Here is a 24,355-nt window from a genome sequence, read left to right on the forward strand (position 1 = left end):
TTGTGGCTGTGCAGGTCATTGCTTTGGCCACTTTTGAAATGCTGCATGCAGCTCTGGGCTTCTTGCTATAGGAAGGATGTTGTGGAAGTTGAAATAGTTCAGAAAGGATTTACAAGGATGTTGTTGGGGTTGGAGGGTTTGATCTAGAGGGAGAGGCTGAATAGGCTCGGGCTGTTACCCCTGAAGCATGGGAGGCTGAGGGGTGACTTTATTTCAAGGTTCATAAAACCATGAGGGGCATAGGTAGGGCAAATAGACAAGATGTGGTCCCCAGGGTTGGGGGAGACCAAAACTAGGGGGCATAGTGTTAAGTTGAGGGCAAGATTTAAAAGGGACCTAAGGGGCAATGTTTTCACACAGAGGGATGGTATGAGATTGGAGTGAGCTGCCAGAGGAAGTGGAGGAGGTTGGGGCAATTACAGCATATAAAAGGCATCTTGATGGGTTTATGAATAGGAAGGGTTTGGAGGGATATGGGCTGGGTGCTGGCAGGTGGGACTAGATTGGGTTGGGATATCTGGTCGGCGTGGAAAGGTTCGACCGAAAGGTCTGTTTCCATGCTGTACATCTCTTTGACCCTATGACTCTAAAAGATATTTTGATAAATACGTGAGAAGGAAAGGTTCGGAGGGATATGGGCCTGGAGCAAGCAGGTGGGACTAGTTCAGTTTGGGATTGACAAGTTGAACGCAAGACAGAAAATTGATTGTTTTATATCCAATTTTTAAAAATATTTGTGCAATTATATTCCATTGAACTCATCCATACGTGATCCAGCGAAGAGTAAAAGAAATGGTTAATTGTGAGGCACTATTGCCCTGCTTGGATAACACAAAGAAAAAGACTTATAGACATCAATCAATCAATCAATAAATTCCTGCTTCTCTGATGTATTTAACAATACACAAGCCATGTTTTCAGTTCCAAGCAAAATGGATAATAGTTCATCCCAACAGTCATGTAAAATATGTGGCGATGAGCTGTCCAATCTCCCTGCTGCTGAGGTGAATGGTGAATTTTGTGCTACCACAAAGGGCAGATCATTCCTCGTGTAAATCACAGACTGTTGAACCTCTATTTCAAACCCATCCTGACACTCACCCGTAACAGTTTCAGATACATGAATGGCAGCCTTGCTGTGTTAGCAATGTATTCTGCATTGAACTAGGTACAGCATTCACTTACTATTTATCTAGTGAATGGTTAGGTCAAATACAATATCAGATTAGCTTTGGTTTGTAAAAGTAAACTACAAAGGATGATATTCATCTCTGCAATGGCACACAATTGGTGACAGAGGTTGGGTTCAACAGTTTGATTTGCCACCTGATCTCCATTGCTATTCTCTGTCAGTGAACTATGTTCAGTCACACACTAGGTCTGTTCATTTAATTGAGGGCCTCTTAGGATTAGTGTTCGAACCTTCGCCAACTTTTCTTTTCGTTTAATTTATTATTTTATCAATTTTGATTTGTAGCTGTGACCTGCAATGAGCTGGAAATGATCTTTGGATTGTGAACAGCAACTTGTGTTTCAACAAAACAAACAAACAAGCTGCTGTTTGTTCGTGAGGTAGGGCCTCACAGTTAATGGCAGGTTAGCTCTTGATCAATAGGATCCTGTAGATGTTTCAGCACAGTGGGAGAGCAGCACATTGAACCAGATGAGAGATGTTTGGGAATTGATCAGGCCAGTACCTGGGAATTGTTGTGAACAAGCCTGGGATAGAACATAAAATCAAAAGAACTGTGGATACTGGACATTAGAAACAAAAACAAAAATTGAGGGAAAAGCGCAGCGTATGTGGATAGATATATTTCGGTCCAATGAGCTTTCCTCAGAACAGCAATTTCCATTTGTTTCTGGAAGAAAACGAGATGTTCAAACATAGGCATAGATCACGGTTTAAGTTGGTTTTTGGGACTGTGCTTTTGAGAGAACGAACCTGGCTATTGACGTTACAGGATGAAGATTTAAATGCTCCCTGCCTAACCTTCCACTTTATTTCAGAATTTCAGTCCTCAGAGTGACTTCAAAGGTGGCACAGATCGATATTTTCAGAAAATTAACAAAGAAACCATCAATATACATTGAGAATAAGATATGAAAACCACTTAATCTGGCCAGTTTTATTACTTTACTTTAATTGTCCCTTCACTGTGTTTATTTGTCTGTCTGTCTGTCTTTTGTGTGAATTACCCTGAAAACAAGGTTATTGGTTTCAAACTTTGTTGTTTAATTTTGCTCTGCTAAAGTTCCTATATTGGTAATAAATTGCTTTTTTTTGTTGTTTCAGTTATTAACCTACCACCTAGGTTTCATTATAAACAGAGTCTGCGATTGGTTATAAAGTCTGGTTAGGAATTGTTGAGGTTAAAATCTTTGAAGGTTTTAATTTTAGTCTGTTGTGAACACAGAGGTACGGTGATTTGGCTCGGTTCTTTGTTTCCTTGTCATAGCACTAGTTAAAGACTCTGCCAGACTCCTTGTGGCTTTGATTGTCTCACAGTGTAAGACCAACTAAGTTAGCCTGGTGCTTTTTTTTGTTATAGTTGCAGCACTCAGTATCAAGATCAATGCGGTAGTAGCATTAAAAATAAATAAAAAGCATGGAAAACTCCTTGACTCTCAGAAAAAAAATGAATAGTAATTGTGATTCAGCTACTATAGTGACAAGTGGCTCAACAGTTAGCACTGTTTCCTCACAGCACCAGGGATCTAGGTTTGATTCCGCCCCTGGGTGACTGTGTGGAGTTTGCACATTCGCTCAGTGTCTGCGTGGGTTGCCTCTGGGTACTCCGGTTTCCTCCCACAGTCAACCATGTGCAGGTTAAATGAACTGATCGTGCTAAAATGCCCATAGTGTCCAGGGATGTGCAGACTAGATGGGTTATAGAGTCATAGAGATGTACAACAAGGAAATAGACTCTTTGGTCCAACACGTCCATGCTGACCAGACATCCTTAATTAATCTAATCAAATTTGCCAGCATTTGGCCCATATCCCCCTAAGTGATTCCTATTCATATACCTATCCAGATGCCTTTTAAATGTTGTAATTGCACCAGCCTCCACCACTTCCTCTGGCAGCTCATTCCATACGCACACCATCCTTTGTGTGAAGAAGTTGCCCCTTAAGTCCCTTTTAAATCTTTCCCCTCTCACTCCCAGATCCCAAGGAAAAGACCTTGCCTATTTAGCCTAAACATATTCCTCATGACTTTATAAACTCTATAAGGTCACCCTCAGCCTTCAATGCTCCAGGGAAAACAGTCCCAGTCCATTCAGCCTCTCCTTATAGGTCATAACCCTCCAACCCTGGCAACCTCCTTCTAAATCTTTTCTGTAGTCTTTCATGTCCCTTGGGAAATGCAGGGATAGGGGAGGGGTCTGGATGGGATGCACTTCAGAGGGTTGTTGATGGTCCAAATGATCGTTTTCTGCTCTGTAGAGATTCTATGATCCTATGAAATTCATATCAGGAGGAATTTATAAGAGAAAATCAATGGTTCATTGCTGACATGTTATCTAATTTCACCCGGATCAATACATACCTTAGAACTTTGCACTTGTGGATTGCAGGGGCCAATCGTTTGATCCCCTCCTCCTGAATATAACATTTCTCCAAATTCAACTCCATCACTAATTCACAAAGTTGTACAACATGAGACAGTACAAAACAGTCCATTGGGTTCAATCTCGGTGCACTCCACATCCAATAGTCTTCTGAATTAAAGCTCTATTCTGAGACTCCAGCAAATAATGGAATATGTTCAGCAGTTTCCTCTTTCCAGTGACTCTGTCCATGTTTTTGATTTCTGCCTGAACATTGGCCTGCAGCCAGTCTATCACCTGACAGGTCGTGTGATGAGACAGCGGACCCAGGAATGGTTCCAGATTTCGGGATGAAGTGGGTGTTGAAAGACCAACTAAAAATTGAATAAAAATCTCAAACCGACCATCATCCTCCTTAAAAGCACAGTGAAGCATTTCCACCACATTCTGATGCTTTGGACTCAAATACTGAGCCAGGGCGGCCAAGAATTCCTGGATGGTAAGGTGGAGAAATGTATACACAATGTTTTTAGCTGTGTCATCCCTTTCCAAGATCTCCATCATGAATCCTGAAATAAATTTGCTGGACTCCAGCTGATGCTGAATGAAGTGATTCTCATTAAAAACAATTCTCCTTTTCAAAACTCCCTGGTAAGCCAACTCCCCGAGTGGCTGTAAAACCATCCGCTGGTCCTCAACATCTCGCTTGTGGTTGTCCAAGAGATTGGAAAGGTAGATGGAGAAAAGTTGAGTGATGGTTTTGGGAAGAGGTTGCTTGCACTTCAGCTGTGTAAAGAGCGGGCCTAAGGTTGAGCAAATGATCCAGCAATATGAAGGGTTGTAGCACATGGTGTACAGGATCTCATTCTCCTCGACGTGTTTGAAGACATTGGTAGCGAGTTGCTCACTGCCAAAAACTTTCTGAAAAACTCTTCTTTCATCAGCAAGAAAGCCCAGGATCTCAGCCCAAAGGTTGATGTTGGCCTTTTCCAATGAGTCAAAGGCAGTCGGCCGGCTGGTCACCAGCACAGAACAACCTCTGAGCAGCTGTTGCTGTACCAGGGAGTGCACCATTTCAAAAACTTCACATCTGCAGTCAGGCGCAACACAGTGATTCACAGAGACATCACCAGCCACGCGGCAAGTGAAATCAATCTGGCGTTTGTACTCCTCTAATCCATCAAAAACCAAGAGAAGATATTCAGGTTTCATCCAGATATCTTCAATTATCTTTTCTAAATAAGGTTACTGATCCAATACCATTTAGGTCAGAGAAACAGCTCTGTTGATGGCATTAAGATTGCGAAATGTGAAATGTAGAACAAATTGGAACTGAGGATAGATGTTTCCTGCTGCCCATTCATGGACCATCCTCGGTACCATTGTTGCTTTACCAATGCCAGCCACTCCGCAAACCACCATGGTGCCAGACAGGCTGGAGTGGCCAAAACTGCTCCTGAATAATTGATCAATCCGAATTTTTTCAAGTTCACTGGTGACGTACCTCCGCTTCTTCATGTTCCCTACCTCTGGAAAGAAGCTCATGTTCCACTAGTCTCCATTCACGCAGAGTGGAAATAATGATAAGCTCTGTATGTCGATCAGTGAGGGAAATGGTCGTTATTTTGCTGTCTCCTTTGATGGTGCGTTTGACCACATGCTCGGTTTGGTGGAGGAGGTGTTGCTTGTGTTGATCTTGTATACCTTTCATGACAATGATCAAAATTATGTTGGCATTGTTCTTATTTATTAATTAACTACATTAAAATAATTAATGACAAGTAAGGAGGAGTTTGAGTTGGATAGCAATACAAAAAATGTGAGTCGAATCCAAATTTTACTACGCCGTGCTCGAAATTAATCTTGCCTAATAAATACTGAATTAAATTAAATATAAATCAGGGAGAATCAGATGGATTATAGTAGATTTTACGTTATGACAGACAAGCCCCTCCACTCTATTGTCATCTCCATCCCCATTGGAGGAGAATTTAACATTGGAACATCTGAGAAGCTAAATATTATCGCATTGTTCACTTATTATTATTTACTGTATTCATTTTTGTTTTGTCTGTTGTCCCCAGTGGAGATAGTATCAGAGTGTTTATAAGATTGATGTCTGCTTCAATCTCAGACAATTTATACCTGATGTAAACATATGGCCCACTGGCTGAATAGGGACTGTGCATAACACTCACCTTTTTCAATGCTTAATGTTGGGAACAGGATGACAAACCAGTGATACAATTAAATGTGCTATGTGAACCATAATTATAAAATAACACTGTCAATGTATAAGGATCACATTGGGATCTTCCGCCAATTTTATCAACTCATTGTCCATTTCAGTGCAAAAGCTGAAGCCTCACATTGTACAGTCTAAGATTGTATGTGAATGGACTCCCTATCTATTCTGAATCTTCATGTGAATCTACCTATACCCAGCTTGACCCCATATTTGATTTCATGTTTTAACAAGTCCGAGACATAGATGAAGCAAATCTTATCTCGATATGAGCCTAAACATGTTTCCAAGTCAACTAATTGCCTGGTCAGACAATGGAGTACAGTCTTTGATACAGCCACTCTACGTCAGTAAGATTTCTTCAAATATAGTCTCTTCACAAATCCAATATCTCAGCACTGTGTGTAGAAATGTGTTTCTGGGATATGTGACTTATTGAAAAACAATTCCTTATCTAGTCCTGGTTGATCAATTATGTCAAGCGAATATCATTGTAGCCCTATTTGTGCCTTCATTCAATGCCCAAACAACATGCGTGCAATCTGATACATTTTGAACTCGAGTACATATGCAGTCAGTAGAAATATAACACTTGGATGTTTAAAGATTCTGTTTCTATATGTGACCCATATCCTCAACTTCTTTAGGTCAATGTGTGTTTCAAGTCATTGCCCAGAGTGGAGCCCACATATGAATCAAGACCTTCTTCAACCAGTACATACATATCAGTTCAGTCTGTCCACACTATGGGACCACACTCTAACTTCTGTATTCACCAGATCTGACTTCATCAGTAACTAGTCTAGAACCAATTGTGTTCCTATAAATGACATCATATTTCCTCAGTCTGTCATGTATTTGATTCAAGCTTTAACTGGGTCTGGAGCTCTGCGACTCCAGCCCAATACAGACATTGTAGACTCCAAGACTCTGGCGATATTGAGATTTACATTTGCATAAAGGCATCCTAAGGCCTAGTATTGACAGTAAAAGCAAGGCTTCTTTTCAGATCCTGATGTGAATGAAGGGAAAAGAAATAATGGCCTGAGAATGTACCAGGGAAGATTTTGAAGTCAACTGACTTGCAAAACTGAATGTGACTTTATGGTTCAGCATCTAAAACTGGAAAGTTGGGCTCAATCTGCTCCAGAGCAGCTGGGAAAATCAAAATAAGCATTCAACAATTTCCAACAAAGCTCAATATCACACATGTGGCATATAATTTGTGGCAGATGGAACACTGTCCATGCCCAAGTTCCAGTTCATTTGCTTTGTGTTGTAACTTTGATTGCATTTTCGAGAAACAGTTCATGGTAACAATTTGGAGGGTTTGTTTCTTTTCAGTGATGAAATGTGAGACACAAATAAAATGTTAGAACTTAATTAATGCAGTACGTTTTTATGATTAACGATTACTTTTATTTTGGCTTACCTTTGAGGTGATCTAATAGCTCTCCTTCCATCTCTCCAATGCGTGCATTATAAAGCAAGTCAAAACCTGGGAAAGATGTTTCATTTCTTAGTAGTGTGTGGCAGCCTCAACCATTAAAGAGCCAACCATGTTTGATTGCTAGAAATACTTGGACTGTACAATACCTCTGCTCTGAATTTCTTTCAGAATAAGCTTCAGTTTTGGCTTTGATTCTTGCATTTTCACCAATGTTTCCCAAAATGTTCCTTCTGTGGAGCCATTGGATTTGGTCACTGTGTTCAGAAGATGTTTTGTTGCTTCCTTTCTCTGTTGATGCTCTGACAGATTACGGATGTACTGGAATAAAAGAGAAGAACAGGCAAAATAGAAAGGGAAACGGGAAAAGGGAAACAATAGATGAAGGAATGGAATGGAAGAATGAATTGATGGAGGAAATGAGGGAAAAAGAAGATGGGAAAGAAAACAAACAAAGGAAGGACGATGGAATAAACCAGAAAGAAACAAGAAAAAGAAGAAATAGAAAGGAAAACAATGAAAGAGAGAAAATGATAAACAGCAGTGTCGTAATTATGAAAAGCGGTTACATTAATGATGCTCGATTGGTGAAGAATATTCATCTCAGCACCTGATGAGACCTTGCCTCCATTTGTGAAGAAGTACTATGAGGGAGACATTAGTAGTAGGCAAAAACAAGGGCTGCAGATGCTGGAAACCAAATTCTAGATTAGAGTGGTGCTGGAAAAGCACAGCAGTTCAGGCAGCATCCGAGAAGCAGGAAAATCGATGTTTGGGCAAAAGCCCTTCATCAGGAATAGAGGAATCTATTGGATATGACATGAAACTTGCAGTTAACAAGTCATGTGATAAACAAAACCGGACTCGACAATATTGGAAGTGGAAGTTTTGGGGTTTGGGTTTGAATCCATAACACTTGAACTATGATGTGAACATGAGATCCATGTTGTCACTTTAATAGTTTATTGTGCATTGCCTTTGATGCTAGAAGCACAACACCTTCAATGAATTCCTACATTAAAAGTGGACTGGTTTCACTGCTATATCCAAAGAAACAAAAAGGAAATCCAAAACAATAAATTATAGATTTTGTAGGAAACATGACAAACTTTTCAATTGCCAGGATTTTATTGCAGTAAGAATTGAAAGGATATCAACGGTCATTAAGGTATTTGGGGCAATTTGGGTAACTAGTTCTGATAACATCATGAAACTCTAATAATTGAAGTCATGAATATCCTTCAGCTCACCAACAGACACAACATTAACATCACTGCAACAGTATGGAGTGTTGCCTTATCAACGCGTGTGCTTACAAAGAACAAAGAGAATTTACAGTCCAGGAACAGGTCCTTCGGCCCTCCAAGCCTACGCTGATCCAAATGTACTGTCTAAACCTGTCGCCCAATTCCTAAGCATCTGTATCCCTCTGCTCCCCACCTACTCATCCATCTGTCCAGACGCATCTTAAATAAATCTACTGTGCCTGCCTCTACCACCTCTGCTGGCAACGCGCTCCAGACACCCTCCACCCTCTGTGTGAAGTACTTGCCATGTGTATCCCCCTTAACCCTTCCACCTCTCACCTTGAAAGTGTGACCTCTTGTTATTGAATCCTTCACCCTTGGTAAAAGCTTATCTCTATCCACCCCATCTATACCCTTTATGATTTTGTAAACCTCAATCAGGTCCCCCCTCAATCTCCTTTTTTCTAATGAGTTCCTCCCTTCATAGCTAGCCCCTTCCAGACCAGACAACATCCTCGTAAACTTTCTCTGCACCCTCTCCAAAGCGTCCACATCCTTTTGGTAATGTGGCAACCAGAACTGTACACAATATTCTAAATGTGGCTGAACCAATGTCTTGTACAATTTTAATATGACTTGCCAGCTCTTATATTCAATACCCCGTCCAGTGAAGACAAGCATACTGTATGTCTTCTTGACCAGTCTATCCACCTGTGCAGCAACTTTCAGGGTACAATGGACCTGCACTCCCAGCTCTCTCTGCTCATCAATTTTTCCGAAGGGTCTTCCATTCATTGTATAATTCACACTTGAATTAGTCTCGCCTAAATGCATCACCTCACATTTGTCTGGACTGAACTCCATCTGCCACTTTTCCGCCCAACTCTCCAGTCTATCTATACCCTCCTGTATTGTTTGATAGTCCCTTATGCTCTCTGCTACTCTACCAATCTTCGTGTCATCTGCAAACTTGCTGATCATACCAATAGTGCCCTCTTCCAGATCATTTATGTATATCACAAACAACAGTGGCCCCAACACTGACCCCTGTGGACCACCACTGGTCACCTTTCTCCATTTTGAGAAACTCCCTTCAATTACTACTCTCTGTCTCCTGTTGCTCAACCAGTTCTTTATCCACCTAGCTAGAACACCCTGCACACCATGTGACTTCACTTTCTCCATTAGTCTACAATGGGGAACCTTATCAAATGTCTTACTAAAGTGCATGCATATGACATCAACAGCCCTTCCTTCATCTATCAACTTGGTCACTTCCTCAAAGAACTCTAATAAATTGGTAAGGCACGATCTCCCCTGCACAAAACCATATTGTCTATCACTGATAAACCCATTATTTTCCAAATATAAATAGATCCTATCCCTCAGTACCTTCTCCAGCAACTTTCCCACCACCGACGCCAGGCTCACTGGTCTATAGTTACCCGCAATAATCCTACTGCCCTTCTTGTAAAGGGGGACAACATGAGCAACCTTCCAGTCCTCCGGCACCTCACCTGTATTTAAGGATGCCACAAAGATATCTGTCAGGCCCCAGGTATTTCCTCTCTCGCCTCCCTCAGCAACCTGGGATAGATCCCATCTGGTCCTGGGGATTTGACCACCTTAATAACCTCTAGCCTACCCAACACATCCTCCCTACTTGTGTCAATGTGATCCACTCCGCCAAGGATATGCAAGTCCTGGGCCTCCTCCACCACCAAACCCTAACCACCTGACATCTGGAGGAAGAATGCCTCATCTTCTGTCTTGGGACCCTCCAATTACCCAGAATCAATATGAGTTTCACCATTTTCCTCATTTCCCCTTCCCCCACCTTCTCCTAGATCCAAGTTTCCAACTTGGCACTGCCCTCTTGAACTGTCCTACCTGTCCATTTACTTCCCACCAATCTGCTCCACCCTCCTCTCTGACCTATAACCTTCACCTTTATCTCCCTATTGCATTCCCAGCTACCTTTCCCCCCAGCCCAACCCTATCTCTTCATCCCCTTGGGCCACCCCCCACCTCCATTCCTGATGAAGAGCTTGTGCCCTAAACCTCGACTCTCCTGCTCCTCGGATGCTGCCTGACCTGCTGTGCTTTTCCAGCACCAGAGATTCTGATCTCCAACATCTGCAGTCTCAATTTCTCATCCTTAAAATTAAATTGGGTGACCTTTCATTTTCAATTTATTTCTGGTTAGTGCAGACAAGCTGCACTGAATTGCTTTATTCTATATCTTTATATTCCTATCGTACCAAAGCCACAGCCCGGATATTCAATCTACAAACAATCTGGACTTGGAAATATTCTACCTTTCATTCACTGCAGCTGTTTAATAATCCTGGATCCCAATCCTATCGAGAATTCAGCGAGATCACATCAAATCGAGTGCAATGCTTCATGAAAGCATGTCATCCCCAACTTGGCAAGAACAATTAATGACACAATGCAAATGCTCACCGAGCCACTGGGGAGGAAACTTCATGAAATGATAAATTTGCATGTTATTATATTTCACTTTGATGTCATTATCATTATCTGACTTAGCTTATGGTTCATGTTTCTAAGGAAGCTTTTCTTCCACCACGGAATAATTTGTTTTTGGAATCATGAAATATTTCCTTCACAGCTCTGGTCTTAATCTGTAAATATTTTCCTGGAGATTTTTTTTAATTGTGGAATAGCTGGTATGATATACTTTTGTAAATGTATGTCGTCTGTCCAAACATGAAAGGCTCTTCCCTTCAATATGAACTGATAAATCTTCAAGCTGTGGTCATTGTTGGTGACAGGGATATTCAGTATGGCAAAACTATTTACTGTATTTATTACATGTAACTTGTTTTTGTTTTGTTTAAAAATATTTTGTCGTTGTAAGAAACCATTTTGAATGAACTCTGCATGTTAATTTCAAGTCACATTTACCAGTTTGTTTTGTACGTTTTACAATGTGGCACATGAGCACGTGGAAAATCTATATTATGATTTGACTAGACACCAATTACCTTCATCTGAAAAGTAGACACAGTGAGTTCACGGAACGTAGTCAGCAAAAAAAACTGAATAATTCTCCAGCAACAAACAGCAACAGATTTTACTTAATACATTTATGAATGTGAGCCAGAATTTATGCACAGTTTATATTCAACAACCAGAATTAACAAGAGGCAAATATAGGAACAGACTTTGATAGAGCACACTGTGGAGCACATTGATTAGCAAAAGTAAGCAGAACAGTGTCCAGAGATTTCTCAGATAAACATGGAACGCTACCAAGTCAAGGAAACTTCACAAGGGGTTGTAATTCCTCACTTTCAATGATCTGGACATGACACTTCTTCAAGAGTCCCTCAACATTACCTGCCTCAATGACTGGCACTTGAAATTGAACTTCATAAGATGACCTGTTTAAAACTTGACAACATATTTCGTTTTTTTTTAGATTCCCTAGGAAATAAACGCAGACACAGGGGAAAATGTGCAAACTCCACACAGACGGTTGCCTGAGGCTGGAATCGAACCTAGGACACTGGTGCTGTGAGGCAGCAGTGCTAACCACTGAACCACCGTGCCGCCCCACGACATTGTTTCACTTATTTCTAGGTCGAGCCAAACTTAGCTCTCTCAGTTCTGAATGACACAATGACCATAGTGTTAGGGCTTAGACCAAAAGCTGCATACAACATAAACTGAAGAATTCCATCATAATCGATTTGGAAACTGAACTCACTGGGTATTCCAGTGTCTCCCTTAAAACCACTGACACCAATCCCTCCCTACCATGTATTTTTATTTGTGCTCTCTGCTAGGATCTTGTTGCTTGCAGAGAACACACAAGCTATTCTTCCCAGTGAAATATTCATCATGGCATTTCTTCCATCTCACTAAAACTGATCTGGTATCCTGACATTCTCTAACATGTGGTTTTCATCATCACATGATTTCATCCACTAACCACTAAGCCAGGGGCACACCTCACTAATTTCTATTTTGCTCTCAGTTCGTTATCGGTCCTTCAAGTAAACAACTTTTCATTATTTTCATTTCTTTGTAAAAAATATTGTTTCAGTACTCTGACACTATTTTCTGGTGCATTTTTATTTTTGTACCCAGGACCCTTTTATTGTTTTTCATATCATTAATGAGATGCACAACCTAATTAATTTTCCTTAAATTTCCAAAGGTTCCTTCAATTACATGCCCACTTCAATCATTTTACTAATTAATAATAGAATAATGGAAATATTCTATAATATAACTTACAGCGTAATTTCCATTGCTCAAAGAATCAGTTGCTGTTAATATCAGTGCAATGGTCTCCACCAAGTCTAATATTGCATCCTCCAATCTCTCACAGTAGAATCGGGTCATCAGGTTTAACTCCCTGTCGCTGTAACTATTCAGCAATTGACTAATTCCTTTTCCATCATCGTCTGTCAGAAGAAAGTGAACAAAACATGCAATTAAAAAATCTGATGTAAAAAGTTAAAGAAATATCACACCGAAAGCCTATTTTCAACCATTGATACAAAATATTAATTTGCAATAAATAATTGTGCGATTTTACTTGCAGACTCTTCCTGTCTCTATGTAGCAATTTCACAAGGATGAATGGTCTCTTACTCCTCCTACATGATAGAGTCAAAAACCTAAATTGTTTCAGTTCTTATTAGTTATTTCTAATCACTCTGCCCAGAGATATTACACATTTAGGATAGCAGGCTGAACTTGAACACACTGAAGAATTCTAACCCTGCACCATAGGAGCCCTACATTGCTGTGTTTTATTAGTATATGTTTCTACCCAGAAATGTTATCACACAAAAATGAGTTATTTCCCACTGCAACTTCTTTTGTTGATTTTTTTGTATAACAAGCAGCCACCACCAGTAAAACCTCATGTGTATCCATCCAATTGATGATTTACAAGCACAGCCTTTTTTGGGCAATGCAATACTAAATATAAACATGGCAGGGGACGTAGTAGGAAGAGAGGGCAGGGATAAAATCAAAATGGAGTTGGAGGGGAAATAAAGCAGTGTATGCCTCTGTGGTGTTCCATCCCTCTAAAGGCATTGAGATGGACATTCTGCGCCCCATCTCCAAGGACACCCGGGCTTGAATGGAACCACAGAAGGACAGATAGTTACTTCACTCCACAGCCACACTGCCAACACCTGTTTACAACCAGCCTGACCATCCAATTGATGTTATGAGCTGGTTCAGTAAACTGAATTCCGTATTTCCATGTACCAGGATCGTGAGCCTAGATGATCTCTCCTGCTGCCACAGATCATTATGAGGGGATAAAACAATTGTTTTTGTTCACAGGTGGTCTGCCCAGTGGCCAAGCACCAAATACCATTCATCTGTAAGTTGTGCTCAGGCTATGCAGTCTCCTGAGATGCCTGCCATGCTGTTTACCATCCTGATAGTTACAGTTACTTCTCAGCCTTTCCTGAAATTGTAACATTCTATCCTGGAGTGCCTGATACTCATCAGGGAATATTGCCAGTAACACAGCTGATCTTTGAACTTTACCTTTTCCATTTCTTCCTTTCGTTGAAGTACATTGTATTTGTCCCACATTTACTCCGTCCGTCATAATTTTGCATTTGTTCACAAGCTAAACAAAAGAATATGTGAATATATACCATTGTTAGACTGATGAAAATGCTGGCGGAATTTTGTTGCTGCTGCTATTCAACAAATGTAAGCAAACTACATTCTAATAACAGCAAAATGATCGTGTTGATACCAAAATGCAGTGACACTAACAATATTTAACTGTATTGATTAAGATGAAGAGTCATCTAGATTCGAAACATTAGCTCGTCCTCCCTCTGTGAATGCTATCTGACCCGCTGTGATCTCCAGCATTTGTTGTTTTCAGTTCCGACTCCAGCAACTGCAGTCAGTTGTTCCTGCATCTTGATGAAGATCTTAGTGTGTTACCTTTTAGTTATATGATTGTCGTAGAGATCGACAGCACAGAAGAAGGTGATTCCAATTTATCCCCTTTTTCACACCTCTCTCAGTGACAGGTTGAGCAGATTAATGTTTAATTGACACTGTGGACACCCAGCACAGTCAGGGCTTCCCGTGACCCAGCATGATACGGTCTCACTCAGTGGGAGCTATGGGGGGAGTGACGTCACACTGCCAAAGTAACGTTTTGGACAGAAGGGCTCCTGATTGGTCAGTAACGGCCAGATGACTCACTCTTGTTTCTGAAACCTCCATTCACCTTTCCCTCCCTATTAGGTTTAAGGGCAATGGGAGTCAGGCTGGTGGGGGAGCAGTACAGTCCTGGGATTTAGACTGGGACCGAAACTGCTATTTCTAGAATTAATTCATTAATTAATATTCTTTAATGAGATTCTAACTCTAGGGCCATCTAGTTTGTTGTAAGTTAATTTTAATAGACATTAATTTTCAATGAAATTGTTGTGAGAAGATTAAAATGGCAATACACTGGGTAGTTTGCTTATCATGTCGAATGTGGGAAATAAGAGACAATTCGAACAGTCATGCCAACGAAACCTGTGGGAACTGTCCAATTGTAGCTTCTGTCAGATTACATGGGTCAGTTTGGGGACACATTTCAGGGCATTCAGGAAAGTGGGTGGAAAACGTCATAGACAGGAGTTTTAGAGTCGTGGACACTACCAAGGTTCAGGCAGATAGCTGGAAGGGACAGGCAGTTGGAGACTGGGACACCCCTATGGCTAAACCATCTCCAACAAGTATACCGTTTTGGATATTGAGAGGAGAGGAGTGGAGTGGTGGGTAGGGCCCGATCAGGGGATAACAACAGCAGCTGCCAGAACAGTGCTACCACAGCTGGCACTGTTGTTCAACAGTCAGGATCAAAGTGCAGAAAACCTGTGCTAATAGGGGTCTCTATAGGCATTTCTGTGGCTGCAAAAGGGACCAGGACGGTGCATGGCCTCCCTTGTTCCAGGGTCAAGGATGTCTGTGAGTGGGCATAGAACATTGTCAAAAGGAACAATGAGTTGAAACTGTACAGGACATAGGTTAGGCTACTTTTGAAATATTGTGTGCAATTCTGGTCTCCCTCCTGTAGGAAGGATTTGTGAAACTTGAAACATTTCAGAAAGGATTTGCAGGAATGTTGCCAGGGTTGGAGGATTTGAGCTATAGGGAGATGCTGAACAGACTGGGGCTGTTTTCACTGGAGTGTCGGAGGCTGAGGGGTGATCTTATAGAATTTTATAAAATCATGAGGGGGCATGGATGGGATCAGTCGACAAAGTATTTTCCCTGGGTGGGAAGTCCAGAACTAGAGGGCATAGGTTTAGGGTGAGAGGGGAAAGATAAAAAAAGGGACCTAAGGGGCAGCGTTTTCACACACAGGGTGGTGCTTGTATGGAATGAGCTACCAGAGGAAGTGGCAGAGTCTGATACAATTACAGCATTTAAAATGCATCTGGAATGGGTACATGAATAAGAAGGGTTCAGAGGGATATGGACCAAGGTGATGGCAAGTGGGACTAGATTAGGTTAGGATATCTGGTCGGCATGGATGAGTTGGACCATGTACAGCATGATCTGTTTCCATGCTGTACATCTCTATGACTCTGAGTTTCCAAAGAGTGTGGTACAGGTTGGTATGAATAACATAGGCAAACCCTCTGGGGTTCACATCTCTGGATTACTCCATGTGCCAATGAGGCGAGGAATAGGAAGACAGTGCAGTGAAAAACGTTGCTAAAAGGCTGTCGGATGGAGGGCTTCCAATATGTGGATCGTTGGAATGTCCTCCAGGGCGATTGGGACCTCAACAAGAAGGAAAGATTGAATGCAAATTGGAGAGGCACCAATCTCCTGGCAGGGAGGTTTGCTGGTGTCACTCGGTAGGTGGTTAAAGCAGGGTGGGAGAAAGTTAGGACTGCAGATGCTGGAGATCAGAGTAGACTGTGGTGCTGGAAAATCACAGCAGGTCAGGTAGCGTCTGAGGAGTAAGAGAGTCAACGTTTCAGTCATAAGCTCTTTGTCAGGAATGGGGCTTGTGGGGCAGGGGTCTGAGAGATAAATGGGAGAAGGCTGGGGCTGGGGGGAAATGTAGCTGAAAATGTGTGAGGTTGGTGAAAGTGGCAGGGAACGGTGGTAGGCTGGAGTGGATGGGTGGGAAGGAAAATGGACAGGTCAAGAGGGTGGTGCTGAGTTGGAGGCATGGGACTGGGATTAGGTGGAGGGAGAGGAAATGAGGAAACTGGTAAAATCCATATTGATCCTCTGTGGTGACAGGTTTCCAAAGTGGAAGATGAGATGTTCTTCCTCCAGGTGTCAGGTGGTTTGGGTTTGGTGATGGAGGAGGCCCAAGACCTGCTTGTCCTTGGTGGGGTGAGCGGGGGAGTTAAAATGTTCGGGGGGATGGGGTTGGTTGGCGCTGGTGTCCCAGAGATATTCTCTGAAACAATCTGCAAGTTGGCGTCCTGTCTCCCCTATGTCAAGGAAACCACATCGGTTGCAATCGATACAGTAGATGATGTGTGTGGAAGTACAGGTAAATCTCTGTCAGATGTGGAATGATCTTTTGGGGCCTGGGATAGAGGTGAGGGGGGAGGTGTATGTGGGATCGATGTGGATTTCACCAGTTTCCTCATTTCCCCTCCCCTGCACATTATCGCGATCGCAATCTCAACCCTCCAACTCGGCATCGCCCTCCTGACGTGTCCATCTTCCTTTTCACTTATCTGCTCCATCCTCCTATCACCTTCCCCCTCCCCCCACCACCTTCACCTACTTATCACATTCCCCCACTACCCCCAGCCCCACACCCCTCCCATTTATCTCTCAGCCCCCCCAAACTACAAGCCTGATTCTTGATGGAGGGCTCTTGCCTGAAACATCGAGTCTCCTGCTCTTCGGATGCTGCCTGACCTGCTGTTCTTTTCCAGCAGCACACTCTCAATGAAGTAGAAGAACAGACAGGAAGAGGTTACTGAACACTGCAGGACTGGTGATCTGAAGTGAATTTGTTCTAATGCAAGGATTATGACACATTAAACAGATGAATTGAGGACTTGGATTCGTGCATATAACTATGTCATTGTAGCTATTACTTGGTTCAAAGAAGGAAGAGAATGGTAGCTTAATGTTCTATATTTTATCATGCAAAATAGAGAGGGATGTAAAAGATGTTGAGGGTTATTGATTAGGGAGAATATCACAGGTTTACTGAGGGAGGACATCTTGGAGGGCTTATCCAGTGAAGTCATATGGGTAGAGCTCAGGAATAAGAGGGCTGCAAACCTTTCAATGGTATGGTATTACAGGCTTCCCAACAGCCAGTGGGAGACAGAGGAACATATCCATGGAGAGTCAATGGAAAAATGTGAAAACACCAGGGTTATGGTGATGTGTGATTTTAACATTCTAGAAATTGACAAGGACTCCCTTAAGGAAAGGGGCTTTTGTGTGGGTGGGGTAGAATGTGTTAGCTGAGTCCATGGGGTTTTTTGAAGCAATATGTCTCTAGTCCAATTGAGGAAGGGAAATACTTGACCCAGTATTAAGGAATGAGCCCAGTCACGTGATCAAAGTTTCAGTGAAAGAACATTTTGGGAACACTGACCATAATTCTGCAAGTTATACATTATTTATGATGAGGATAAAAGTGGTTCCTGGCGAAATTGGGAGAAGCTAGCGATGGCGATATTAGTCACAAACTGGAGCATATAGATGGGAGTAGCTGTTTGTGGATAATATGAGACTCTTTTAAAGGCTAGGGAATTCCAGACCAGCATTTCCTGTGAAAGTGAAGGATAATGATGGCTAGATTCAAGTGCTTTGGATGACAATTGGTTAAGCTACTTTTGGAACACTGTGTGCAATTCTGGTCTCTCTCAATATGTTGTGAAACTTCAAAGGGTGCAGTAAAGTTTTACAAGGATGTTGTCAGGGTTGGAGGGTTTGAGCTTCAGGGAGAAGCTGAATAAATGGAAGCTATTTTCCCTGTAGCATTGAAAGCTGAGCGGTGACTTTATAGAGTTTTATGAAATCATGAGGTACATGTAAAGGGTGAATAGTCAAGGTCTTTTTCCCAGGATATGAGAGTCCAATGTCAGAAGGCATAGGTTTAAGATGAGACAGGAAAGGTATAAAAGGGACCTAAGGGGCAACGCTTTCACACACACAGGGTGGTGCATGTCTGGAAAGAACTACCATTGGAAAGGATGGAGGCTGGGACAATTACAACATTTAAAAGGCATCTGGATAGGTATATGAATAGGAAAGGTTTAGAGGAATATTGGCCAAAGCTGAAAAATGTGTTGCTGGAAAAGCACAGCAGGTCAGGCAGCATCCAAGGAGCAGGAGAATTGACGTTTTGGGCATAAAACCTTCTTCAGGAATGAGGAGGGTGTGCCATGCAGGCTAAGATAAAAGGTAGGGAGGAGGGTCTTGGGGGAGGGGCGTTGGGAATGCAATAGGTGGAAAGAGGTTAAGGTGAGGGTGATAGGCCGGAGAGGGGATGGGGGTGGAGAGGAAGAAGATTGCAGGTCAAGAAAGCAGTGCTGAGTCCGAGGGTTGGGACTGAGATAAGGTGTGGGGGAGGGGAAAAGAGAAAGCTGGAGAAATCTGCATTCATCCCTTGTGGTTGGAGGGTTCCTAGGCGAAAGATGAGGTGCTGTTCCTCCAGGCATTGTGTTGCCATGGTCTGGCGATGTAGGAGGCCAAGGATCTGCATGTCCTTGGCCGAATGGGAGAGGGAGTTAAGGTGTTCAGCCATGGGCGGTTGGGTTGGTTGGTGCGGGTGAGGGAAAAGCCAGGTCCAGTTGAGGACAAAGAAGGAAATTTCTGCATGAAGCCAGAGGATGTGGGTGAGGACCTTAGTGAATAATTTGCATGGGCATTCAAAAGAAATGGACATGGTGAATGGTGAGTCTAGACAAGGGTATGTTGATAATTCTAGGGCGTGTCTATATACAAAAAGGAGGAAGTGTTGGGCTCTTCAAAAAACCATGAGGTTACAAGTTACCAGGAGCTGATGGTAGCTGTTCTAGGGAGGAAATTGCTGGGGCCTTGTACAGAATCTTTAAATCCTCTTTAGTTACAGGAGACGTCCAAGAGGACTGGAGAATAGCCAATGTTGTTCCCTTGTTTCAGAAGGGCAACACGGATAATATGGGAAATCCAGTGAGCATTATGTCAGTGGTAATTTAACATACCTGGTCAATATGGATGGGTTGGACCGAAGGGCCTGTTTCCTTGCTATACAACTCCATGACTCTATACCGCCAAGCCAAGAGATCTTGGAGAAGATTCTTAGAGCCAGGATTTACTCACATTTGGTAAAAAAAAGGACTAATTAGTGACAGGCAGCAAGGCTTTGTGTGGAGAAGGTCATGTCTCACAAACTTGATTGAGATTTTTGAGGAAGTGGCAAAGATGCCTGAAGAGAGTAGAGTGGCAGATATTGTCTCACTGGACTTTAGCAAGACCTTTGTCAAGGTCTGTCATGATAAGCAGATACTGAGGGTGAAGTCATATGGCCATATGACCAGTATTGTTCCACATGGATCAGTATTGAGACCCCTCATTTGTTTATAAATAATTTGGAGGAAAATGACCATCGTCTGATCAGTAAGTTTGCCGATAACACAAACACTGGGGGAGCTGTGGATAATGTGGGGAATTGCCAGAGGATACAGCAGGATTATAGATAATCTGGAGATTTGGGTGAAGAAATGGCAGATGGACTTTAATCTGGAAAAATATGAGCTGATACATTTGGAAGGTCCAATGCATAAGGGAAGTTACACAGTAATTGGCAGAACCCTTAGAAGCATTAAAGTACAGGGGCTTGAAGCATACAGGTCCACAGTTCCCAGAAAGGGACAATGTCATTGGATGAGGTAGTCTAAAAGGCATATTGCACGCTTGCCTTCATTGTTTAGGACATAGAGTATAAAAATTGGCAAGCCATGTTGCAGAGCGTTAGCAAGGTCGCATTTGGAATATTGTGTACCGTTCTGGTCATTACATCATGACCAGAAACATGTGAGGGCATTGGAGAGGGTACAGAAAATGTTCTCCAGGATTTTGTCTGGTTTGGGAGGTATTATCTGTGAAGGAGATTGGACAAGATTAGTTTTTACTTGAACACCAGAGGCTGAAAGGTGGCCTGATAGAGATTTACAAAATTATGAAAGGCTTGGATAGAATGCATAGGTTTTTTTTCCCCAGGATAGAAATCTCAATTACTAGGGGACGTAGATTTAAGGGTAAAAGGGGAATGATTAAAGGAGATGAGAGGGGCAATTTCTTTTTCCACAGAGGGAACTTCCTGAGGAAGTGATGGATGTGGGTATAATTACAATGTTTAGAAAGAGATGAGAGAAGTACATGAATAGGAAATGATTTGGAGATGTCGGTGTTGGACTGGGGTGGACAAAGTTAAAAATCACACAACACCAGCGTCTCTCCAAAAGCTAATGTGCTTCCAATTAAACCTGTTGGACTATAACGTGGTGTTGTGTGATTTTTAACCATGAATAAGAAAAGTTTGGAGAGTTGTAGGCCAGGGGCAGGCAGGTGGGACGAGTTTAGTTTGGGATTATGCTCGGCATGGACGGGTTAGACTGAAAGGTCTGTTTCCGTGCTGTATGACAATATGACTGACTCAATATGCCTGGAATGCGCTTTCTGAGGAAGTGGTCGAAGCAGACACAATAGCAATGTCTACTGGCATTTTGACAGACATGATTGGCAGGAAATAAAAGGATACAGACAATACAATATACAATACTGTTCACCTCCATCAACATCGACCTGGCAAAGGAAACACTTACCACACTTTTAGAACAGACCATCACACACACACACACCAACCACCATCAATCACATTACCAACAAAAACATCATGAAGCTCATGGACTTGTGCCTCACCACCCACTTCACCTTCAACAACATAATCTACAAACAAACCAACAGCACACCCATGGGCTCTCCGCTATCAGGATTCATAGCAGAAGCGGTAATGCAAAGACTAGAACAAACAGCCCTACCAACCATCAAACCAAAAATCTGGGTCCGCTACGTAGATGACACCTTTGTCATCACAAAACGAAACAAGATAGAAGAGACATTTAACATCATCAACAACACCCTCACAGGCATAAAGTTCACCAAGGAGGAAGAAACCGACAACAAACTCTCATTCCTGGACTTTGCAGTCGAAAGAAAGGACAACGGAGAACTACAAACCTGCATGTACAGAAAACCGACAAACACTGACCTAATACTTAACTACACCAGCAACCATCCCAACACACATAAACGAAACTGTATCAGAACACTATTCCAATGAGCCACCACACACTGCAGCACAGACGAACTTCGGAAAACAGAGGAGAACCACCTATACAACCTAATCAAGAAGAATGGATACTCACAAAATACAGTCCGCAGATTCCTCAAGAACAAACCACGACAAGCAGACAAAACACAACCAGAAACCCTAACCACCTTACCATACATCAAAGAAGTTTCAGAAATGACAGCCAGACTACTACAACCCTTCGGAATCCTAGTAGCAGACAAACCCACCATTACTCTCAAACAAAAACTAACAAACTTAAAAGACCCAGTGCAACCCATGTACAAAATCAACGTCATCTACAAAATTCCATGCAAGGACTGCCACAAACACTACGTAGGACAAACAAGGAGAAAGTTAGCCACTAGGATACAAAAACACCAGCTAGCCACAAAAAGACACGACCCTCTCTCCCTCGTAGCCCTACACACGGATGAAAAAACCCACCATTTCAACTGGGACAACACATCTATCCTGGGATAGGCTAAGCAAAGACATGCCAGAGAATTCCTAGAAGCCTGGCACTCCAACCACAACGCCATAAACAAACACATAGATCTAGATACCATTTATCAACCCCTCAGAAAATGAAGAGGAAATGACATCACGACAAACACCAGGAACCCCATCCAGGAGAAAGATATAAATTGAAAGCAGGAGACAACAGCTTCGCTTCACTTGGAGGTCACCACTGATGATGTTACCTAGCCAGGTAATGAAACGTCTGGATATCAAACCTACAGCTCAGCGAGCAAACCTACACCCTAAACCTCAACCTGAGCGACAAACCTTCACAAACCTTGCACATACAATACTAGTCCAATTAAAACACCCCTGATTAAGATTTACAAAAACAAAACAAACTTCTTATCTCAAAACCAGGCAGCTTTTGTTCTTCTCTGTATTTCAGTCTTCTTTCCTTCTCCTTGGGGATATTGTGTCACAGGTTACTGATCGATAAAGGGACCTTTTAAGAGAGCTATTTTGCTGAGCAGTGTGCAGATGCTGTTGCAGTTGAGAAGATGCTCCTCCCAACTCTTCAAATTTCCCTGGTCTTATACCCCTAAAGCACTGGATTGTAACATTTTAAGATTGTCAATATACCAAATTCAAGCTGGATTGGAGTTTGGTATTTTTGGGGGTTTAATTTAAACTGATTGGCCTAATTTGATTCTGTTTTGTCGTTTCCTGGCAACCAGCTACCCTAGCTACACCAGTAGCTGGGGCACATTACATTATCTTTTTTTTCTGTCAGGCAGTTCTGTAGCTTTTAACTCTCTTAAAGGTAAAGTACACCCCACATCTTCACAACACCCACCCAAAATTAACTTGTACGATAAATTAATTTTGTACTTATGGATGCTTCTTAAACTTGCATTCCGATGCGTTGTGGCACAGCTCTGAAGTAGATGGGGTTTTAAACAGAGGCCTCTGGGTCAGGGGAGGCAATGGCCTAGTGGTATTGTCACTAAGCTGTTAATCCAGCGATGCTGGTAATGAGCCTGGTTCCTAATTTCAAATCCCCCTATGGCAGATGGTGGAGTTTGCATTCTATACAAAATTTGGAATGAAGAGTCTCACAATGACCATGAATCCATTGTTGACTTTTGGGAAAAGCCCCCCTGGTTCACTGATGTTCTTTAGGGAAGGAAACTGCCATCCTTACCTGGTTTGGCCTACATGTGACTCCGGACCACCCCTAGTCAATGCGACTCAATCACAACTGGCCTCTGGGCAATTAGGGATGTGAATTAAATGCTTCCTGAGCCAACAAAACCTTCCTCCTGTGAATGAATACAAAAACCCAGCCACAAGAGTCTCTAAATATTTCAATCAATCTGTTCGGACCCATCTTTCGGGGTGTGAACCCAGGACTCCTGGGCCAGAGGTAGAAGCACCGCAAGAGCCCAATTTTGCTCCCGTGTTGAATATTGGGAGTAGCAATCTAAATTTTTCACAAGTACTTAAAGGTTGAGGTGCAATGTTACTAAGCGTAATGTGCCTTCAGAAGCACATTGTACATTGGTAATGTCCCCATCTCTGAGTCAGGTGGCCAGAGTCCGAGACTTGTCTGTTCCAGAGGTACGCAATAACATTTCTGAACAAGTTGCTTTGTGGAAAATAAAATGAACAGAATGGTTAGTTCTCAACCATCATTTACTGGTGCACTGTTGCTCAGAATTTGAAATGCCCATTTTTAGGATGGTGCTTTTGCCTCCGAGGCAGAAACAGATGGGATCCTGCTCCCAAGACCTGCTCCAGGTGGATGCTATTTGCATAATAATAATGGAAAGTCACTCATCATCTGCGACATTCTCTGGTGTAAATTTGAAACTCCATTACAGGAGCCAGAAAACAGCACACCACTGCTCGTTCAGTTTGGGAAAGCTGGTCGGCATGGACAAGTTGAACCCAAAAGGTCTGTTTCTGTGCTGAATGATTCTATGACTGCAAGATTAGAAGAATTTTGAGCTGAGTTCTGTTTTTCAACTAACAACCCAGAGGTCACAC

The sequence above is a fragment of the Hemiscyllium ocellatum genome, assembly GCF_020745735.1.
Source record: "Hemiscyllium ocellatum isolate sHemOce1 chromosome 15 unlocalized genomic scaffold, sHemOce1.pat.X.cur. SUPER_15_unloc_25, whole genome shotgun sequence".
NCBI classification, from domain to species: Eukaryota; Metazoa; Chordata; class Chondrichthyes; order Orectolobiformes; family Hemiscylliidae; genus Hemiscyllium; species Hemiscyllium ocellatum.